General features: G+C 42.6%; 1 protein-coding gene and 1 long non-coding RNA gene across 2 annotated transcripts in view; one reads left to right on the top strand and one right to left on the bottom strand.

Annotated features, from left to right (window-relative positions):
* Positions 1–20,525, bottom strand: part of CCDC171 (coiled-coil domain containing 171) — a 292,925-nt gene that overhangs the window by 27,292 nt on the left and 245,108 nt on the right. The window lies entirely within an intron of this gene.
* Positions 2,771–12,689, top strand: LOC142457822 (uncharacterized). The gene is made up of 3 exons (XR_012786392.1): positions 2,771–2,896; positions 3,404–4,537; positions 11,670–12,689. It is a non-coding gene; the product is annotated as an uncharacterized LOC142457822 (long non-coding RNA).

Raw genomic sequence — 20,525 nt, 5'->3', positions numbered from 1 at the left:
TTATATACAACTAAGAAAACTTATTTTTTAGAAGTCAGTCAGATTCTGGAAAGATTTTTTTTCCTGAACTGATAATATAGCCAGCATCAAAACAATACATCAAGTCTTTAATTTTTCTATAGGCATGTCTATGTCACCACCTCCCTGAGGGACTGGATGGGCTATTTCATCTAATTGGAAGAAAATCTCCTATTCCAATGAATTTTTAAGAAATCTGAATGCATTGATTACTTAAATGAAGAGCCTCCTGGGATACATTTTTTCACTTCTAAAGTTTGAACAAATGTTTTCCCCCCTGGAAATGGCTTTACATTTTCCATCCCCATACGTTAAGCAGTTTAATCAGACCAAGGACTTGAAGAGATAAACTATAGACGTGTGTCCAGTATTGGATGTGCCCAACATGGCAAGCCACAAGTTAATGTATTTTATGTCCTTTAAATAAAAACAAACCAGAGAATACAATTATCCTTGAGGACTAACACAAAACACTAATGAATACTTGTAGTGAACACATAAATATTGGGCAAACTTTGGGTTCAATGTTAGCTCATAGCCACTCTGGATAAGCCTTCACATTGAACGTACCAACTGTTCACAGCATCAGAGTTCAGGCTCAGGGGATCCACAGAGTCCTAACACTTGAGGCTGTTATAATAGCTTCACTGTGATGTTTAACAAAGCCCTCTAGACTTCCTAAACTCAATTAACTTTTAAATATGATTGTTAGTGAATCGCATTTCCATGGGGGCTGTCGCACTGGAGTGGTCACATGTGACTAAGCAATTGCAGCAAAGATATCTTGAGGTCTAGTTACAGCTTCAAGAAAACGGACCTTTTCCCCCTTTGTTTTCACTTGCTGGATATTTTATTTGATTACAAACCACATACGTTCTGAAAGCAGGACTGCACTTCAAGTGCAGCAGATGATGTCAGGATAAACACAACATTTCCCACAAATCCCCCAGCAAAGACATTTGGAATGCCTATGTGCGCTAAGGTCTAGGGACTCCTAGAATATATGTGCAGCTATAAGTTTCTAATAAAAATGTGCACAAATGATTTACGACAACAGTGATATGCATCATTTGTTGTTCCATTATCCCAATTCATGTTGTCGCAATCTGTTGTCTCTCCGAAATCCCACAGTAGATGATTTGCTAGGATTGTGTATTTCACTTTTTAAACGAACAAAATTTTATTATCATGGATTTTTATTTATGCAATAAAACTGAAGCAGATTAAAAATGTGAATCTTGCAACCTTAGAAACCAAACCCCTGTGTGCAGAACAAAAGTATTAATACATAAAGGCACGGCCTCTTCCAGCCATCAGTAAGTCCCATATTTAACAACAGATCTTGCAACATGACTAAATAGCATGCATTTGGGCAAAGCTACAAAGATGCGAATCTAAAGGTCACTGCCACCAGCGGCAGAGCTCTGCCCAGACAGGGGCCGGTACTCGGAGTGCGTGCTTGCTCACTCCTTCCACCTTCCAGAGCAAACCAAGAAACCACCGTGCTACTAGACGCCTAGAGGAACAGAATGGTCACAGCAGTAACAGTGACGACGGGGACGGTTCACATCTCCCTTCGGTTAATCTTTGCAGGAACAGAGAGAGGAGCTATGGCTCCCCTTGTTTCTGCAAGAGGAACAAAGGCTTTCTCTGAGGACAGTGGCGATTCTGTGGTAGGATTCTCACTGTCCCTTCAGGGACGTGGGGGCGATTCCCAGGCACTGCACCTCCAGAGTGCAGCCACCAAGTCGGTCAGCAGCACGTCCTAGACAGACGAAGCAAAGAGCAATGAGCTTCCAAAACATCAGGACCCCATGGTTCCCCACAGCCTCATTTCACTGTACTTGAAGAATTACAGAAACAAACCAGAAAGTGGTCATGACTGCCGAGGCAAAACGGCAACTCGGTTCCACCTCCTGTTTATCATTACTCGACTCCTCCCTATTCTGGTCACAGCCTGGATTCCATCGAGGGAGAGCCCACTCAGCATGGCACCTACTCTTAGCACACACTGACAGTGTGTGGAAGCCACAGGGAATTCTGCTGCTGGACTTGGACTGTCCAGCTGGCTCATCGACCTCCTGTTGCGTCACCCGCCGATCCCAGGAGCCGTCAGCACACTGCCGACCTTGGATCCAATTGTGCACCCGTGGATTCTTTCAGCTCAGCATCCACTGGCCTGTGGTCCTCCTGCTTCCTGCTCGTCAGCCCTGGAGGCTACAGGAGCCAGGAGAAGCCTTCAGCTTACATCTGATCCATGGACTTGAACCAGACTAGACTGACCCGCTTCTACAATGGTGTGAGCCATTTCTTAATGTGAGTCTCTTTCTACAGGCGTACACATACAAGAGTCACTGGTTTTGCTTCTCTGGAGAACCCAAACTAACACTCCCTGCCTGGACTCCCTTGTTCAAATCCTGTCCTTTTTTTTCCAAATCAAACTTGAATGCTTTATCTCAAAAATGCACCTTAACCTCTCAAGTCCAAATAGCTGTCCTTTTTCAATTCCCATGAGCATTTATCAATTCATTACACTACGTGAGAAGGCTGGCCTCATTCACCAGCTAGATTACAAATTCCAGCAAATCTTCACTATGCAATTTTTCTTTTAATTCAATCCATGTGTGGACACAGCTAGCTTTCTTGCATAAATGATGGGCAGATAAAGAATCTAAAAAATGATAGTACTTTTCAAAAGGGAACAGAATTCACTGAATGATTCAACAAACCTCTGTTGAACAAACAGTAATGAGTCAGGCATAATGTGGCTATAAGAGTAAGTGAAAAAAAAATACCTCATCGCCAGACTCCAACTTTAGCTGTCGGCCTTGATCTGATCGGAATGGGCAGCAATGATCTAATATACCCACTGACGATGGTAAGTTGAGACCCTTTGATCTCTTGTGGGTACTAATACTACAGAAGGGAGCCTACCAGTGCTGGTTGAAAATAAAACAAAAAAACAGTCCGTGGACTAGGCTGAGACCTCCAAAGTCATTGGAACAGAAATAATATAGATAATCTGAAAACTTAAAAACAAATTTATATTTCCAACCATATAATAAACCATCAGAATTCATTTTGGTTTAAAAAAAATCTCAATTCTCTTTTATGACCCCAAAATTAAGATACCATTTTTGTAAAACTAAGATTAATTCACTGAATAAATATTAACTCCTTGTTAAGGCATTTCATGATTTCCTATCAGAGACTGGTCTTTCCGACATACAGTGCTCTCCCCATTGCAGAAATAATGGAAGCACCATTTCTGAGCACCTGTGCATGATGAACCACTTAGCTGTCTCGGAATGACGTCTGTTTCTTGCTCTGGACTAACAGTGCTTTCTCGACCTCCTTTCAATGGTGTTCATCTTCTCTTCCGCAGACTGATGGCATTGGCCTTCTGCCAACAGGCCAGTTCTGGGGTCACTGGATTAAATGCATCGGTAACAACAGTGACAGAGCTGTTCCCCATGCTGAGCAGGACGCGTGTGATACAGGATCCTTATGATGGGACAACTAACTTGATACGAAACTCAAAACCTTCCGGGGGAAACAGCCAAGAGAGCTGATAGGGTAGCCAGCAGTTGGGCTCAGAGCCCCCTTCCTTGCACAGTTTGGTTTGAAGGTTCAGCAGCGCACGTTCAGGGTTCAGGTGGGCTAACGTTCCTGACACCAAGCTCTTGAGCTGCTCTGTTCCTTTCCGTGAATTTGCCTTCAACGTGACAATTAACGTTCCTGTCACAGCCAACATGAGGAGCACATTTTACAGGAAGGATGATTTCTGCCAATCCAAAACTGTGTCCTAAAATACTCTCTTCACACCCACGTAGAACTTAAAAGAGTACTTCTCTCCTTTCGATTATTCGTAAGGACCACAGATGGTTGGCTAAGGAGTCCAGGTGACAGAATAGGTTGTGCACTGGGTTACTAACTGCAAGGTGAGCAGTTCAAAACCACCAGCTGCTCCACTGGAGAGAGGTGGAGCTTTGTACTTCTGTAAAGATTTACAGTCTTGGAAACCCACAGGGGCAGTTTGACTCTGTCCTATAGGGCCGCTATGCGTCAGAAAAGACGCGACAGCAGTGAGTTTGGTTTGGGCGTGGTTTACTAGTGTATCCCTTGCTATCACTACTGCTATTTGTTTATTTGGTCTACTAGGATGGGAGGATGGTAAGGCTTAGTCTCAAGTACTTTGGACATGTTTCCAGAAGAGGCCAGCCCTCAGGAAGGACATCACGCTTGGTAAAGCGGAGGGTAGCAGAAAAGAGGACGGCCCCCAAGGAGTGGACTGACATGGTGGCTACAACCACGGGCTCAAACCCAGCACTTGTGAGTGTGGTGCAGGACTGGGAACAGTTTCCTTCTGGTGTGCATGGGGTTGGTATGAGTCAGAACTGACTCACCGAGAATTAGCGGTGGTACAATGGCATGCTAGGCAAAAATGAAACACAAAGATGCAACTCAAATACAACCACGCCAGATCTAGAATTGATGGACCTGTTGAAGACCAGCTGAGGTAAGTTTTCATAATCTTTTTAGAGTTCCTTATTACCGTTGTATTTAAATATCCGTGGTCTTTCTGCTTTCCTATTTTTAACTAAGTTATTGATGGATGCAAATTAAATATGAAGAAGAACGAAGCACAACAAAATGATAGAAATTACAATGGTGCCCGGGGGTGCTGACCTAAATGAATAATAACCAAGTGTTGATTCATGAATGCTGCACGTGAGCTCCATGGACAAACCAATTCTCTATGCATGCGGTGAGGTTATTTAAATGCTAAAATATTCCTTTTATTGATGGAATTAAGAAACGCACATGGAAGCTGAAGCCATTGCCATCTGTAATGACGTAAGCCCTCGACAGCAACTTGCCGGCTGATTCAGGTAGAGCTGAAGGGACCGGGGACCCTGGGGGGAAGGCCTTTAGATTGTTCCCACTGACTTCTCACCAAGAGGCTGGAGGTTTGACAGGAAGAACAGAGTGAATGGTGGAACATTTGCTTCATACCAACAGGCTCCTTCCTGAAAGAACATCGCAGGATGGGGGCAAGTCACGACCTCATTCATTAACTCTTGACTCTCGAGCCCAGTGTGTGTTCTTCCCACTGCACCAAGCTAGGAGCATGCGCCTTCGACTCCTCCCATAAACAGAAGGGCACTGCCATCTCAGTCAGTACCTATCTATTGTGAGAGTGAGTGGGGTAGAAAAGGGAAATTTTGTGAGATGTTTGCTAGAGTAGCATCTTTTGACGCCCTTGTTGGTTCCCAAATTCCACCTCCAAGAGGTTGTTGTTGGGCCAAGGATGACAACCCTTTACTGAGAAGGAATTACCGGGGTTGATGAAGAAGCCGGTGGGGCAAGCCAGGCACCATCCTGGCCTCCCCTTGTAAATTCCCTCCAGTCGGTGAAAGGAGAAATCACTGAACCTGAAGGAACAACCAATTAGGTGAGACTTCAAAATCCAAAGGCAGGTCAAAACCTGTGACCAGTAGAGTCATGTTTCAATGTATGACTCTGATAAGTCTTTATTCATTAAGTTAGTTAAATTCGGGTATGGGATCTGGACTATAAAATAGAATGGAGTATCATAGAATTGGGTCTCTTTATAGGTTAACTTTTAGCTTTTGATATATATTATCAAAAGTGAGAACAGTGAGACATATAAACATATATTCTATTCTCTCCAAAACAAATAGAGCTATGCAGTTAAGGAAAGAATTCAAAATGTCCAGTCAAGGTCTGTCCTGAGTATTCTCTGTCATCCCGTCAATTCCGACTCCTGGTGGCCCTATGAGACAGAGATAAACTGCCATGGTGAGGTCCAGAGGGTGTAAACCTTTGTGAGAGCAGAAAGCTTTGTCTGTCTCCTGTGGAGCAAGTAGTGGGCTTTGAACTGCTGACCTGGAGGTTAGCAGCCCAACACGTAACCCACTATGCCCCAGGACTTCTTTTGTACTGAGTAATGTCCCCCAAAGCCTCGGCACAGAGTAGAGCAGAAGGGTTTGCTGGAAGAAACACAGTCACATCTTGGTTTCAGGTTTTTAAGGAGCTATAAGGCAAATAAGGATAATTTGACAAAGATAACTGAAGTTATCATATTTTGCTTTCTCCCTTGGCCTTGAGTAGATCATCTGTACAGTAAGACATGTTCACATAGCTACTTAACTAACGGACCACTGTTGGTAGGCACCTTCTTGATTTGTCAGGGCCTTTCAAGCTTTCTCAAAAGCAGGATGCTCTCGGTAAACGAACCTTAGTCGGACGTGTAACCTCTTAATGTGAGGGAAGCAAAGATGTTTGGGGAGCAGAAGTGGAGAGTGAGAAAGTCTCTCTCTAGGCTTCCCCTGCTTCCACCAGAAGTATCCCTATCTGATAATGATAGCAAGATCTTGTGAGATATACTAAATGACTGTTTCCAATAAACCCATATAGTTTTTGATCCTTTTTTTGCTATTGACATGGGGACCAATTTAAACACTCTTGAATCATCATTTAAAAGCATTACTGCATTCCTACATTAGCATTGCCATTAAAAGAAAAACCATGTGCTTACGAAAACAAAATTATCTTAATAACCTTATTTTGAACTTGCAGGCTTTTTTTAATTGCTTAAGATAGAGTACACTGAGCATATTTGAAGTACTTATATTTCCTGAACAATAGGGATCAGCAAATAGAAATATAGGAACCAAAATATTTTTCAAAGATTATAACCAAACTATTGTAATACCCCAAGATATTAAGAATAGAACTATATCTTCAACATTGCTTTCTTATGCTTCTTTTCCCCTTAAAAAAAACAATTACATGCTCAAGAAAAGACAAGACCTGCATAAGGGACACATAATTAAAAGAATCCACAATGTCCAATATGTTTTTAATTGAATCATTTTATTTTAAATCAAGCCATATTGCCATCAGGAAAGATTAAAAATTAATTTATCAAAATAATCAGCTTATCGTGAAAAATTAAATATAATCTATATGGAATTTTTTTTAACCTAAAGCATCTTTCTGGTTACAGCCCATAAGAAAGAAGGCGGCGGAGGCTGGAGAGAGAAAGCCCAGTAACCTCAGTTGGCCCCTTCCATTCTGGAAGAGTTTCTCTCCAATTGGTGTCAGGCAAACACTGAGGACAAAAGGAAATCCAAAAGAATAACGTGAATTCAGATTCTATCAAAGTCTGCCCTAAGCCAAGGTTCTGGGCAAGCAAGACAGCTATTTCTTCCCAATTTCTCTAACGTCGAATCTAAAGAACAAACGCTGCACAGCTAAACTTCAAACCAGTCTAACATGGAAGGAAGTACACTTTCAATTTTCTGTGCATAAAGTAACTTCAAAGGAAATAGGGAGGTCCTTTTGTTCTAGGTAAAAGGCCGTAACCATAGACCTTTTGAGTTTGTCAGTCTTCATACACAGCCATTTTTCACTAAAAGGAAAAAAAAATTTTTTTTTTGCACAGAAACCATAAAACTTTCTCCAAGTTTAAATGCTCTCTTCTTTTGACAGTGTAAAAGCAGACTGAATGTAAACTTGGCCACTCTTGCTGTTTCCCTGTTATCTCTTACCCTGGAATCCATCTTCCAAGAAAAAAGCCCACTGGTCTTTATCTGAAGTTTACAGCACAGGCACTGGGTGCAGGGACAGGGGTTCCATTCTAAACCACAGCCACCAATGTCCTGGACAAGTTACCTCACTTCACCGGTGCTGAGTTATCTCATGATACAAGGAAATAGTACTTTCTCGTATGACTGATAGGAGAATTCCATTAAAGAGATTAGGTAGAGGGAAGAGACATAAAATGTCTCTATCCTTTCTGGCACGCAGAAAGTATTACTAGCATTATTTAAACTGTAGGCATATTTACTTTATTCTAAAGACGCACGTCTGTATCATCAATCTGCCCGCCCACCCACCTATTCCTCAAAATTAAGTACGGAAGCATTAGCATTTAATTCAAGGGGGACAGAAACGCCCTTGTTCCACACATGGTTGGGAGTCGGCTAATTGTCCACTCAGTCCAAGCGGCAGAAAAAAGATATGCATTGCCCACCTACATCGCTGGATTAATGTGTTGGGTGCGGGGGATTTCATTTGAAAGAAATCATTTAGCCCTCTCTTGGGTATTCGGTTTGGCATAAATCAAGCATTTTCTAGAAAAAGTTTCTTCCAAGACTCTTATGAGAATGGTGACCCTTCTCAGCTGCCCACCTTGTTTTCTTGGTCTTGCTTTCTATTTAATGTCCACTCTTTTAAAGTACTGACAAATAAAAGAGTGTGCACAGCCTTGGGGAAAATTGTAAAGGCCTAAAATAACACGGAACTGGGATTCTTCAAAAATGCACCTATGATATTTATGGCATCAAAAACAATTGGATTTAAAAACACCAAGTACCAAGATCATCTAAGTGTCTAAGAGTGTTACTCCTCCTCTTGGTAGAAATACTGAGGATAATAATGTTCCTCAAGATGGGGTAAAAGATAGAGAGAGACAGAGAGAGAGAGAGAAGAAAAGAAAAGAAAAATCTCAGGGATATTAACATATCCAAAAAATATAATGAGTTTCTTTTCCTTCCAAAAGTAAACTAAGGTTGTATCTAAACCAGCTTGAGGCCAGGGAAGTTTCAAACATAATGTGTTAAAAAAATAAAAAAACCTAACCATTATTTCCCATGTTGGGGGAAAAAAAGCAATTTTATTTCCTAACAGCAAATGAAACTGTCAGGAAAATTTAAGTGTAATAAAATTGGGTGGTTAAACCAACATGCTGGATTTGAAATAAAACTGAATTAAAGGAATTAAAATTAATTCTTATGTCAGTCAAAGTTTTGAAAGTACTATTCAAAACTCACTGTTTGCTTTGTTTTGTTTTTAACAAACAGAACTTCCTTGTTCTCGATAAAGTATAAAGTTAACCATCTCCCTAACAGCCACTGTGGTGTTCCCACTGAAATTTCGCCACAGAACAATATTTTGCATAAAATGTGTTGCTTCTGGCAACCTCTCTGCCTAAATAAAAAGTTGTCAAGCTGGTGACTTTAGTGGTAGAGAGTCTTAAAATGGTGGATGCCGTCCAAGGTTAGCTAATAACGGCTGACATGCCCTGGAATCTTGAGGCCTAAATCAACATTGTTTTCACAGCTGTAATTAAGCCACCTAATCAGAAGCACATTTTGGCGGGGCAGTTTCTGGAAGCCAGACGTTACACTTTCTTATGCCTGCAGTGCAGTGGCTCAGGAGAGGGCCTCGTTTCATTTCAGGTTGGGGTGGGGGTGGGGGGGGGCACCGTAAAAAATGTAAGATGATTTTTATCCCCCTCTCTTTTTAAGCCACATGCAACTGTTGAGATGAAGCAGGCCTATGTGCTTGGGCCCTGACCAGCCTTGCTCCCCACCCAGCTCTGGCTCTCTGCAGAGTCCCCCAACTCTCAAGTGGCAGCTGCACACAGTGAGATGACGGGGCCCTGCCAAGAGCAACAGATGAGCTGGTCTGAACCGGCTCTCTGTGTGTTCTGATTGTAAATTGTGCTGGTGATGATTAGAGAACTCTAACACAGGATGTCGACTCTTAAAACTGTCCAGAGAAAATAATTTTTTTTGGGTAAGTTCAGGGAGGAAAATAATTTTTTTTGTCTATAGCTTGGTACATAGTGTTTTGCCTATAACTTTCATACAATTTAAATGAATTCATTGGAATTAACCAACTCTGTTATTTAAAAGGAAAGGGGTGGAAAAGGCCATGGTTTGACTCACGGCAGGGGCTATTTCTAGAGCAGTCTTGGAGTGGGGCTCTTCTACTGGGCACATCAGCCATGTGTGCTGGGACCACCCACCAGTAGAAAGCAGCCTTAAAGGCTGCACATCGATCATGTGATATTCATACCTTATCGAGTAACAATGTCAGTGCCTTTAAAACGGCTAGCGGCCAGCTCCCGTTGTTTGCTGCGGCAGTATTGTATTCTGTAACATTTAAACTTTCAACCCCATAGGCCATTGTAAAACTATCAATACGAAGGCACTAGTCACTGGAGCCTGATTACATTTAGTTCTGCATTTTAATTGCATATGGATTCTATTAACTAAACCTTTTGCCTTATAGGCAACATTTTAATCAAATTACTATAATTTTCAAATATGTTACAACAGTTTGACGAGTTAAAAGTTCAAATTCCTAACATATTGAATATCAAGAAGAGGGAAAAAAACTCGCATTGGAAAAAGGAAATACTCCTTACAAATACACTAATACACTTTCAGATTATTTGGGGATTTTTTTTTATTACCTGGTAACAAGTAATATTGTAAGACTTATGTAATAGTGTATATTTGTACAGGGGTTACTGGTGTTGAGCATAACCAAATTCAACATGAAATTACATTATCAATGTTGACGCACATACTCATTTTATCATTGCACATTGAGGAAAGCTATAGTCTGACCTGTGGCGTAGGGGTTAAGCATCGGGCTGCTAACCACAAGGTCAGCAGTTCAAAGCCACCAACCCGTCTGGGACTTTCTACCCTCATAAACAGTTACAGTCTGGGAACCTCACAGAGGCGGTCACTATGAGTCTGCCTGGACTCAATGGCAGTGGGAGTTTGGAGTAGAGTTTGATCACTGCTGTGCTTTGGAAGAATAACTCCGGCAGCAATGTGGCACACAGGATGAACGGTGGGAGAGCAGACACGGAAAACCTCATTTGAGGATCCCTGCAAAAGCCGCAGGGGTAGAAGGGTGGGTCTAAGAGATTGGTGATGGTGGAAACAAGAGTTGGTGATTGAGTAAATAAGGAAGATGGAACAAAATGGACCCACAGGGTGGAGAAGAGAGCATGAGTTAGAGATGGAATGTAGGCAGAGAAGAATTCAGACAGGTGGTGCATGGCAGAGGTGGAGTCACCGTGAGTTTGAGGTCCTTATAGAAATGAAGGTAGAGATACCAAGCAGGAAACTAAAAGCCCTTTTAGAATCCAGTTTAGTAGGAAAGACCACCCACTGCCTTCTAGGCGATGCTGTCTCACTGGGCAGCCCCTGTGGGATTCCGAGACGGTAACCGTTGGCGGGAGTAGAAAGCCCAATCTTTCTCTTGCCAGAGATGCTGGTGATTTTGAACTGCCAACAATGTGAATCACAGCCCAACACGTAACCACTAGACCACCAGGGCTCCTTAGTAGGAAAGATACGCAGAAGCACATTGTTACTGCCACTCTGAACTACTCTTCGGGGTAATTAGAACACAGATTGCCAAAAATAGCATCTATATTTTCTACAACTTAATTACTAAGGACTCAAAATTGATTACACTGCTCCTGCCACTCCTGTTCCACCCAGAAGATTTCATCACCGAAGAACAGAAACACCCATCGATATGAGATTCACAATATCATTGCCCCAAAGTCACTCTCAGTTATCATCCATTTTGCAAGTGGTGCGGTGCCTCTTCAACTGCATTACAAAATCCAAAAGGCTAGAAAGAACCTGTAAGGCCAATGAGAGATGTATACCACCTCCAGACCTCTGCTTACAAACAAAACAAAAGCCTTAATGGCTGGAATATGTTAAATCATCGAAAATCGAGAGATGTGTGCTATGGATCCGTGTTAACTAGGCTGTTTCATTTTTTGTTATTTTATATTTGCACAGTGAGAGTCACATGGTGTCACTCAAGGTCAAAATCTGGGAGAAGCTAAAGAGCTTCTAAGAAAGCAAAGAACCCCACACCAAGGCAAACACCAAGGGGGTGCAACAGAACAGCAAGGGAACGGAGCTTCGAAGTCCCTAGGGAATGCTGAAGGTGGACTTTGGGGCCAGGGCGTGGTGGCCCAACAGACTAGACTGGAAAACACTCCTAAAGGCCAACAAATAATCCTTGAACTAACTACAAGCTTTTCTTTCTTGTTGTATTTTGTTCTTTGTCAGTGGTTTGTTGTTGTTTTGTTGTATATTGTTGCTTGGTTTTGCTCTGTCTAGTTTTTGTGCATGTTATTATCTCCACAGGTCTGTCTAAATAAGATAGGCTAGATGAACAATCTGGAGGAGAAAACAATGGGACCCACAGTTCCGGGGGACATGGGAGAGGGGCAAGAATACTTTGTTCTGTTAAATTGGTGTTCTATGCTGCTCACCTTCCTGACACAATCACTGAAGACAAAGCAGGTGAATAAGCAAATGTGGTGCAGGAAGCTGATGGTGCCCAGCTATCAAAAGATATAGCATCTGGGGTCTTAAAGGCTTGAAGGCAAACAAACAGCCTTCTAGCTCAGAAGCAACAAGGCCCACATGGAAGAAGCACGCCAGCCTGTGTGATCACGAGGTGTCAAAGGAATCAGGTATCAGGCATCAAAGAACAAAAAATCTTACCATAGTGAACGAGGGGGGAGTGCAAAGTGGAGACCCAAAGCCCATTTGTAGACTACTGGACACCCCCTTACAGAACGGTCTCGGGGAGAAAATGAGCCAGTCAGGGTGCGATATAACAACGATGAAAAATACAACTTTCCCCTAGTTCCAAAATGCTTTTCCCCATCCCCACTATCATGATCCCAATTCTACCTTACAAATCTGGCTAGACCAAAGGATGTACACTGGTACAGATAAGAACTGGAAACACAGGGAATCCAGGGCGGATGATCCCTTCAGGACCAGTGGTGTGAGTGGCGATACTGGGAGGGTAGAGGGAGGGTGGGTTGGAAAGGGGGAACCGATTACAAGGATCTGCATGTGACCTCCTCCTTGGGGGACAGACAACAGAAAAGTGGATGAAGGGAGACGTCAGACAGGGCAAGATATGACAAAATAGTAATTTATAAATTATCAAGGGTTCATGAGGGAAGGGGGAGCAGGGAGGGAGGGGAAAAATGAGGACCTGATGCCAGGGGCTTAAGTGGAGAGCAAATGTTTTGAGAATTATGAGGGCAATGCATGTACAGATAGATGTGCTTTACACAATTGATATATGTATGGATTGTGACAAGAGTGGTATGAGTCCCTAATAAAATGATTTTTTTTTAAAGAAAGCAAGCAAAGAACTTCAGCTAACTTCAAAGTCAGCAGTTTGAAACCACCAGCTGTAACGAATTAGTCTCAAAAGCTCACAGGGGGCAGTTCTCTCCTGTCCTGTAAGGTCGCTCTGAGTCAGCATTGACTAGATGGCAGTGAGTTTGGTTTGGTTTGGGTCTAAGAAAGCAGCCTGCAGAAACAAAGGTTCAATGAGTGTTGCTGCGGCATAAACAATGGTGAATTGTAAGATTCAATGCAACAAGAAAAGAGAGAAGGAAATTTGACCTGAGAAAAGGAACTGCACATAATAAAAACAAAAAGAAATAGATGAGGGGGCTTCAAAAGATTTGTGGAACATGTGAATGATAACAGAATTTTCCCACAAACTTTCTGGAGCCCCCACCCACATACAGCAAGAAGTAGACATGACAGATGTTGTTTTAGGGGGGTTCCTGGCCGAGAACCCAGGCGTGCAGGCCACCCCACTCCGGCCCCTGTAATTCCGGTCTCCTATCCTCTCCCGTTCTTCCTCACATTTCCTCTGTTCCAAGCACACAGGACACTTTTTAACTTCTTCAGCACGTCATGCAGTCCCTTAGCCACTTGATTTTCAATTTTCACTTAAGATGTCCATTCCTCAAGCTAGCCTTTCCAAGCGCATGCCTAATTCCACAAAATAGAACACAACTCTCTGTGCCATGAAGTAGACTCCAACTCAGTCGACCCTGCAGGACAGAACAGAACTGCCCATTTGGGTTTCCCAGAGTTTACACCTTTAGGGGAGCAGACGGCCATGCCTTGCTCCCTGGGAGCAGTTGGTGGGTTTGAAGCACTGACATTTGGGCCGGCAGACCAACTTCTACGCTGCAGTGCGTGTAATCTAAGTGGGCGCTAATTAGACTTTAGGGTGGGTGAGGGGCTATACAAGTTCAATGATAAATATTCAGAATCAACTAAGACACGGCATTTGAGGAACACAAAAGTAACATACTCGAGTAAGCTACTTAAATTCTGTGTCTTAGTTTCTTCAAATACTCATACCACGAATAATCCTTGTCCTCTCCAGAAAAGGTAATAAAAAAATTAATGTGGCAAAGTACTATTTGAGAACTTAGGAGACAGTGACTTCTTACACTTCTATTTTCACTTTAACGAACCCCAGACCTCATACAGTCCCTCCGTTAACAACATATCGCTGGGCGGTTATCAAGTCAGACATTGTCTGGACATGGATGCGAACATACCAGTCCTGCAAGGACACTAAGTAGTAAGCTCCTCTGATCTGTGATTCATTTGTTGTTGCTCTTCATGCATTTCAACTCATAAATGGCCCAAGGTGCAAAGGAGCCAATGACTGCCTTGCCCTGTGACAGTCTCACCATCCTGGCTTTCTTGGTCCATTCTTGCAACCCCTGTGCCAATCCATCTCCTCTTCTCTGCTGACCCTGAGCTTTACCAAACGTGGCTTCTTTCCTAACAGCAGGTACAAAACAGTTTCAAGTTTCAGGTAGCTCCCTATTGATGTACTGCTTCAACGGATTCTGCGTCATCTTCGACAAAATTGTAACTTTGTGTGATATTAATGATGTTGCTAGATAATTTCTGCATTCTGTTCGGTCACTTTTCTTTTGGAATGGGCACAATTATGGGTCTCTTCCAGTTAGTTGGCCAGGTCGCTGTCTTCCAATTTTCTTGTCATAGTTCAGGAATTACTTCCAGGGCTGCATCCACTGAAACATTTCCCTGGGGGTGCCATCACTTCCTGGAACTTTGCTTTCCACTAATATCTTCAGTGAAGCTTGGAAATCTTCCTTCAACATCATCAGTTCTTGATCATATGCTGCCTCTTGAAATAGTTGAACCAATTCTTTTAGGTACCGTGACTTTGTAGATTCCTTCCATCTTTCCCTTGATTGTCTTGCAAAATTCTATCACGATAAGTATGGTTTCTATCACCAAGGCCATATTCCCTAATTACCTGTCCTTCTTTGCTTCCAACCTGTGCCCTCCAATCACCAGTAATTATCAGCATGTTTTTGCATGGTTAATCAATTTCAGATTGCAGACACTGGCAAAAACATTAAATTTCTTCATCTTAGCATTAGTTGTCAGAGTGTGAACTTGAATAGTAGTCACATTAACTGGTCTTCCTAGAACTCATATAGCTATTCTCGCTCACGGACAGGTTTGCACTGCAAAATAAATCTTGGAGTGTTCATTTAGACCAGTGGTTCTCAACCTTCCTCATGCTGCGACCCTTTCATACAGTTCCTCATGTGGTGACTCCCAACCATAAGAATATTTTTGTTGCTACTTCATAACTGTTGTTTTGCTACTGTTAATGAATCGTCATGGAAATATCTGATATGCGGGATGTGTCTTCATTGTTACAAATGGAACACAATTAAAGCATAGTGATGAGTCACAAAAAAATATGTAATTATATATTGTGAAATATTTATTTCTAATGACAAATAAGCGAAATTTTGTCTTGAAGCATGGTGTAGCATGGTAACAGTCTTCTCACCCGGTACTCATATGTGGGCATACCTGCATGTGGGCAGACTCGCCTGGAGACGTTCAGAGCAGTGTCTCGGTTCCTAAGACCATTGGAAATATGTGTTTTCCGATGGTCTTAGGCGACCCCTGTGAAAGGGTCATTCGACCACCAAAGGGGTCACAACCCACAGGTTGAGAACCACTGATTTAGACAGGGAATGTGACATTATTCCCCTTCAACTTGTCACTCTCAGCAAGGTAGACCATTTGTGTTTCTGATTCAAAATGGCCAATACTAGTCCATTTCAGCTCACTAATGCCTAGGACATCGAACTTTCTGAATTCCACTTCATTTATGATGATTTCCAAAATAAGTGTATAATTTATCACTTTCTCATAAATAAGCTACTATAGGATTCAAAACACATTTCTTAAACATACAGTGGAAATGAGGCAAATCAGTAGTGTAGCTTGCCGCATCATAACTCACAGCAAAGTATTTGGGTTTGGCATCTGATGTTCCCAACGTGAAACAGCATGTGTTTCTGCCCAACTGTGGGTGTGCAGACCTCCAAATACCCACAAGTAATTGGTTCTGACTGCTGGACTGTTCTCTACTGGGCTGTATGGGGCTCAAAAGCTCTTTACTCAAAGTCCTTTCTGATTACTATACCTCAAGATAAAAGCTCTCGAGCAGCACAAGTTAATGGATCAAAGACCAACACACCGGAAATGCTAAAGTGCTGGCAAGTGTACAATAGATGAGAAATATGTGCTGAACTCTGGCACTGGTATTGTAGGTTGCCGAACAGGAGATGAAAATATCACAAAGGCAGATAAAATTGTTAGAGATGATGTATTTATGTCTACAATGGATTAATCTCTTTATATACATTATACCACCATGATATATAGTGTTTTTATTAGTAATTGTTGTCTGTTATTTATTATTTTCCAGTGAAATGGCTGGATAAGATAGTAATGAGATAATAATAGGCATAGACTGGCTGTCCTCATTTCACTACATTAAGTGTTAATCACAAGTAACATTAATACTGTACTTACCATGTGCTAAGTCTTAGTTCTCTTGTTTACACATAAAAAGATTTCCTCATAACTGCACACATTTCCTGAAACTACACTGGGATTGCTTATCTACAGAAAATATGCCTGTGTGAATAGATGTGTACCATGAGATCAAGTAAAGCAATCAGTATTACACACGTGCTGGTAGGCCAGACACTCCACTGGGGATGTATTTGTTGAGCCCTCACAACAACTTCACAATGTGCGTCTTTTCCTCTACTTTTACCAAGAGCTGGGCATCTCTGTACAGGTAATAACCAACGGCCAGGATTTATACCCAGGCCAACAGGACTCAACAATAGAATACTGTAACTAGTCCTATTTAAAGAAGAGAAATGGATTTTCTCACCATTCTGAAGATTAGAAGTCCGAATTCAGGGAGTGACTGAGGGGGTGGTAGTAATTCCCCCTTACCTATTTCAACCTCTAGAAGTTGCCACTATAACTTGCCAGCAATCCTTGGCATTGTGGGCTTATGGATACATCTGTCCTCTTTGTGTTCTTTTTCCTCCTGTGTGTGTGTCTCTGGACCTATCTTGATATTTTTTTTAACAATTTATTGGGGCTCATACAATTCTTTTCACAGTTCATACATATACATACATCAATTGTATAAAGCACATCTGTACAGTCTTTGCCCTAATCATTTTTTTCTCTTTTCTTCTTTTACATTTTATTAGGGACTCATACAACTCTTATCACCATCCATACATATACATACATCAATTGTATAAAGCACATCCATACATTCCCTGCCCCAATCATTCTCAAGGCATTTGCTCTCCACTTAAGCCCCTTGCATTAGGTCCTCTTTTTTTTTTCCCCTCCCTCCCCATTCCCCCCTCCCTCATGTGCCCTTGGTAATTTATACATCGTTATTTTGTCATATCTTGCCCTATCCGGAGTTCTCCCTTCCCCCCTTCTCTGCTGTCCCTCTCCCAGGGAAGAGGTCACATGTGGCTCCTTGTAATCAGTTCCCCCTTTCCAACCCACTCACCCTCCACTCTCCCAGCATCGTCCCTCACACCCTTGGTCCTGAAGGTATCATCCACCCTGGATTCCCTGTACCTCCAGCCCTCATATGTACCAGTGTACAGCCTCTGTCCTATCCAGCCCTGCAAGGTAGAATTCGGATCATGGTAGTTGGTGGGAGGAAGCATCCAGGATCTGGGGGAAAGCTGTGTTCTTCATCGATACTACCTCACACCCTAATTAACCCATCTCCTCTCCTAAACCCCTCTATGAGGGGATCTCCATTGGCTGACACTTGGGCCTTGGGTCTCCACTCTGCACTTCCCCCCTATCTTGATATTTTTATAACCCTGCAGTGACTAAGTTTGGAAACTGCCCTACTCAAACCAAGCCACTGCTTGCCAAGGAATCGATTCCAGCCCATAGCCACCCTATATTGGGTTTCCAAGGCTGTAAATCTTTATGGGAGCAGACAGTCTCATCTTTCTCCCTTTGAGTGGCTGGTGGTTTGGACTGCCAACCTTGTGGTCAGTAGTCTGATACTTACCCAACAGCACCACTAGGGTTCCTAATGGCTTGAGTAGCTGTTATTGTTGTTAAGTGCCATTGGTTCATTTCTGACACATGACAACCCTATGTAAAACAGAACAAAACACTACAAGATCCTCACAACTGTTATGTTTGAGCCCACTGCTGCAGCCACTTCGTCAATCCATCTCATTAACAGTCTTCCGCTGTTTTGCTAGCCTTCTACTTTACCGTGCATAACTGACCACTCCTAATAATATGTTCCAAGTACGTGAGAAGTCTTGTCATCCTCACTTCTAAGGAGAAGCCTGTACCCGGAACATTTTCTGATCCTGACTTGCGGTAACCCGTTAACTTCCCAATAACCCCCCGTAATCATGAGTATGGTGTGTGAGTTCATGTGACCACTGAAACTGACGACTGAAGCCAGCAGAGATGTGGAATGCTTTGGGAGGGATGAACGGCGTCGGTAAAGAAGGTTCGAGCATGGAGGCATGCCTGGCCCTGTCTTATTGGAGCTATCCATGGGCAGAAGTGGAGTCAGACTCTCCTTCCCACTTGGGTAGCCAGAGGAAGTTAGACATGGCCCCAACATCATTTCTTCAAAGATGAATCAGAGACTCACTAGTCATTCAAGAGATGCCAATCACCTTACCTGGTATTGATAACAAAGGTCACCGGAACAGAACATTAAAAAGCTGGAGAGGGTGGGGGGACTGGCACCCTTACACCCTGCTGTAAAGCCAGAGAACTACAGTGGAAAATGGAATCGGGAATAGGAATACCATATAATCCAGAAACCCCGTTACTGGATCCATGCCCTAAATAAAGACAAGCACAGCTGGAGCAGATCTATGCCCACGAATGCTCGCACAGCACAGCACAGCGCGACAGCAGGAAGATGCAAGCCGCCCGAATGCCCATCGGTGGAAGAAGGGTTACATCAACTCGGCTGCGTACACATAATGGTGAATGTGTGAGACATCTCGTGGCAGGGATGGATTTAGAGGACATTATGCTGAGTGAAGCGAGTCAATTTTAAAATGATAAATACTTTATGAGACCACTGTTATAAAGTAAATAAATAGATAAAGGTTCTCGTACCAAAGGACACTGTCTTTGAGCCAGAGGTGGGAGGGGAAGGTAGAGAAGGGAAAGTCCCCTCTAAGGTATTTTCCTCCCTCCTCCCTCTTATTCCCCTTCTCCTCCTCCGCCTGCTCCTGTCTCCCTCCTCTTCAGCATCTCCAGCCTCTGGTAGGACGGATGCCTGGGCCCATCAGACTCTGAGTCCTATTAAGGACCTCCCGGGACCCTCTCCGCTCCAAGGCCAACGTGAAGGAGAGCAAAGGCTCGGCATCCGTGTGTTAATGGCGGTGATCCACGAGGAGTGGGAGCTAGGTGGCTTTCATTTTCTTCCTCTTTTGCTTATTTATATTTCTTCAGTTTCTACCCTATGTAAGCTTAACAGAAGTAACTAATAAAAAATCAAGGTGATAAGAAAGATGGGCCAGAGACTTCGATGCAAACCCTAACACGATAAAAAACCATCAGGAACAAAGGGGGGTGAGCTTAAGGGCTCTCATGCACGACGTGAAGAGAGCATCAAACATAACCAAAATTGCACAAGCAGCAGAAAAGAAGCAAGACAAGTGGGACCTTCTAGAATTTAAATACTCAAGTGCATCAGAAAGAGAACAAAGAGAACCTACTGATTGGAAATAAGCATTTGGCAATGACATACCTGCCACAGGGTAGTAACAATACCCCCATTTCACAGATAAACCTGAGATTCAAGACACACAATTAGCTACTGCAATCCCCTCCGTGAGCCCCTGGGGCCTCGGGTTAGCAACTTTGACTTCTCTGAAACTCAAGGCAGTTAATCTTGCACGAAAAACAGTGATGAACAATGCGCAATAGCACAACCAACAAAACTGGCACAACCTAAACAGTGTAATATAAAGTTAACTAGCAGAATCAATGGTTTAGCAGGGAAAAGAACTTTACTGTGTTTCAGAGAAAAGCTAGAAAATTCTGTATATGCATTCAAATATTTTTACTTCTCTTCATTTTAATCTCTCACAATAGAGCAATAACCCAGCTAAGAAATAACAGCCTTTTAAAATGTTGTGCTCATATTGACTCATATCTCAGGTCCCGAGTAATTGCTTTATTACATTTATTGGATATATTCTGGTGTTTTGCATTCAATAAATATCTATTGAGTGCTTATTGTGAGCCAGGCATTGTTCTGGGCGCTGTCTTCAAAAATACTGTGTCTTCATAGAGATTAAGTTTTACAGGAGATACACAAGGAAAATAAACATTATGTAGTATGTATGTCCGTGATTAAGGGTTGTAGTTTTGTGGTGTTTTTGTTTTTGTTTTTTTAAAGCAAGAAAGATGAAAGGTGGG

Source organism: Tenrec ecaudatus, chromosome 10 (assembly GCF_050624435.1).
Source record: "Tenrec ecaudatus isolate mTenEca1 chromosome 10, mTenEca1.hap1, whole genome shotgun sequence".
Taxonomy (NCBI): Eukaryota; Metazoa; Chordata; class Mammalia; order Afrosoricida; family Tenrecidae; genus Tenrec; species Tenrec ecaudatus.
This window is presented reverse-complemented; position numbering and strand designations above follow the sequence as displayed.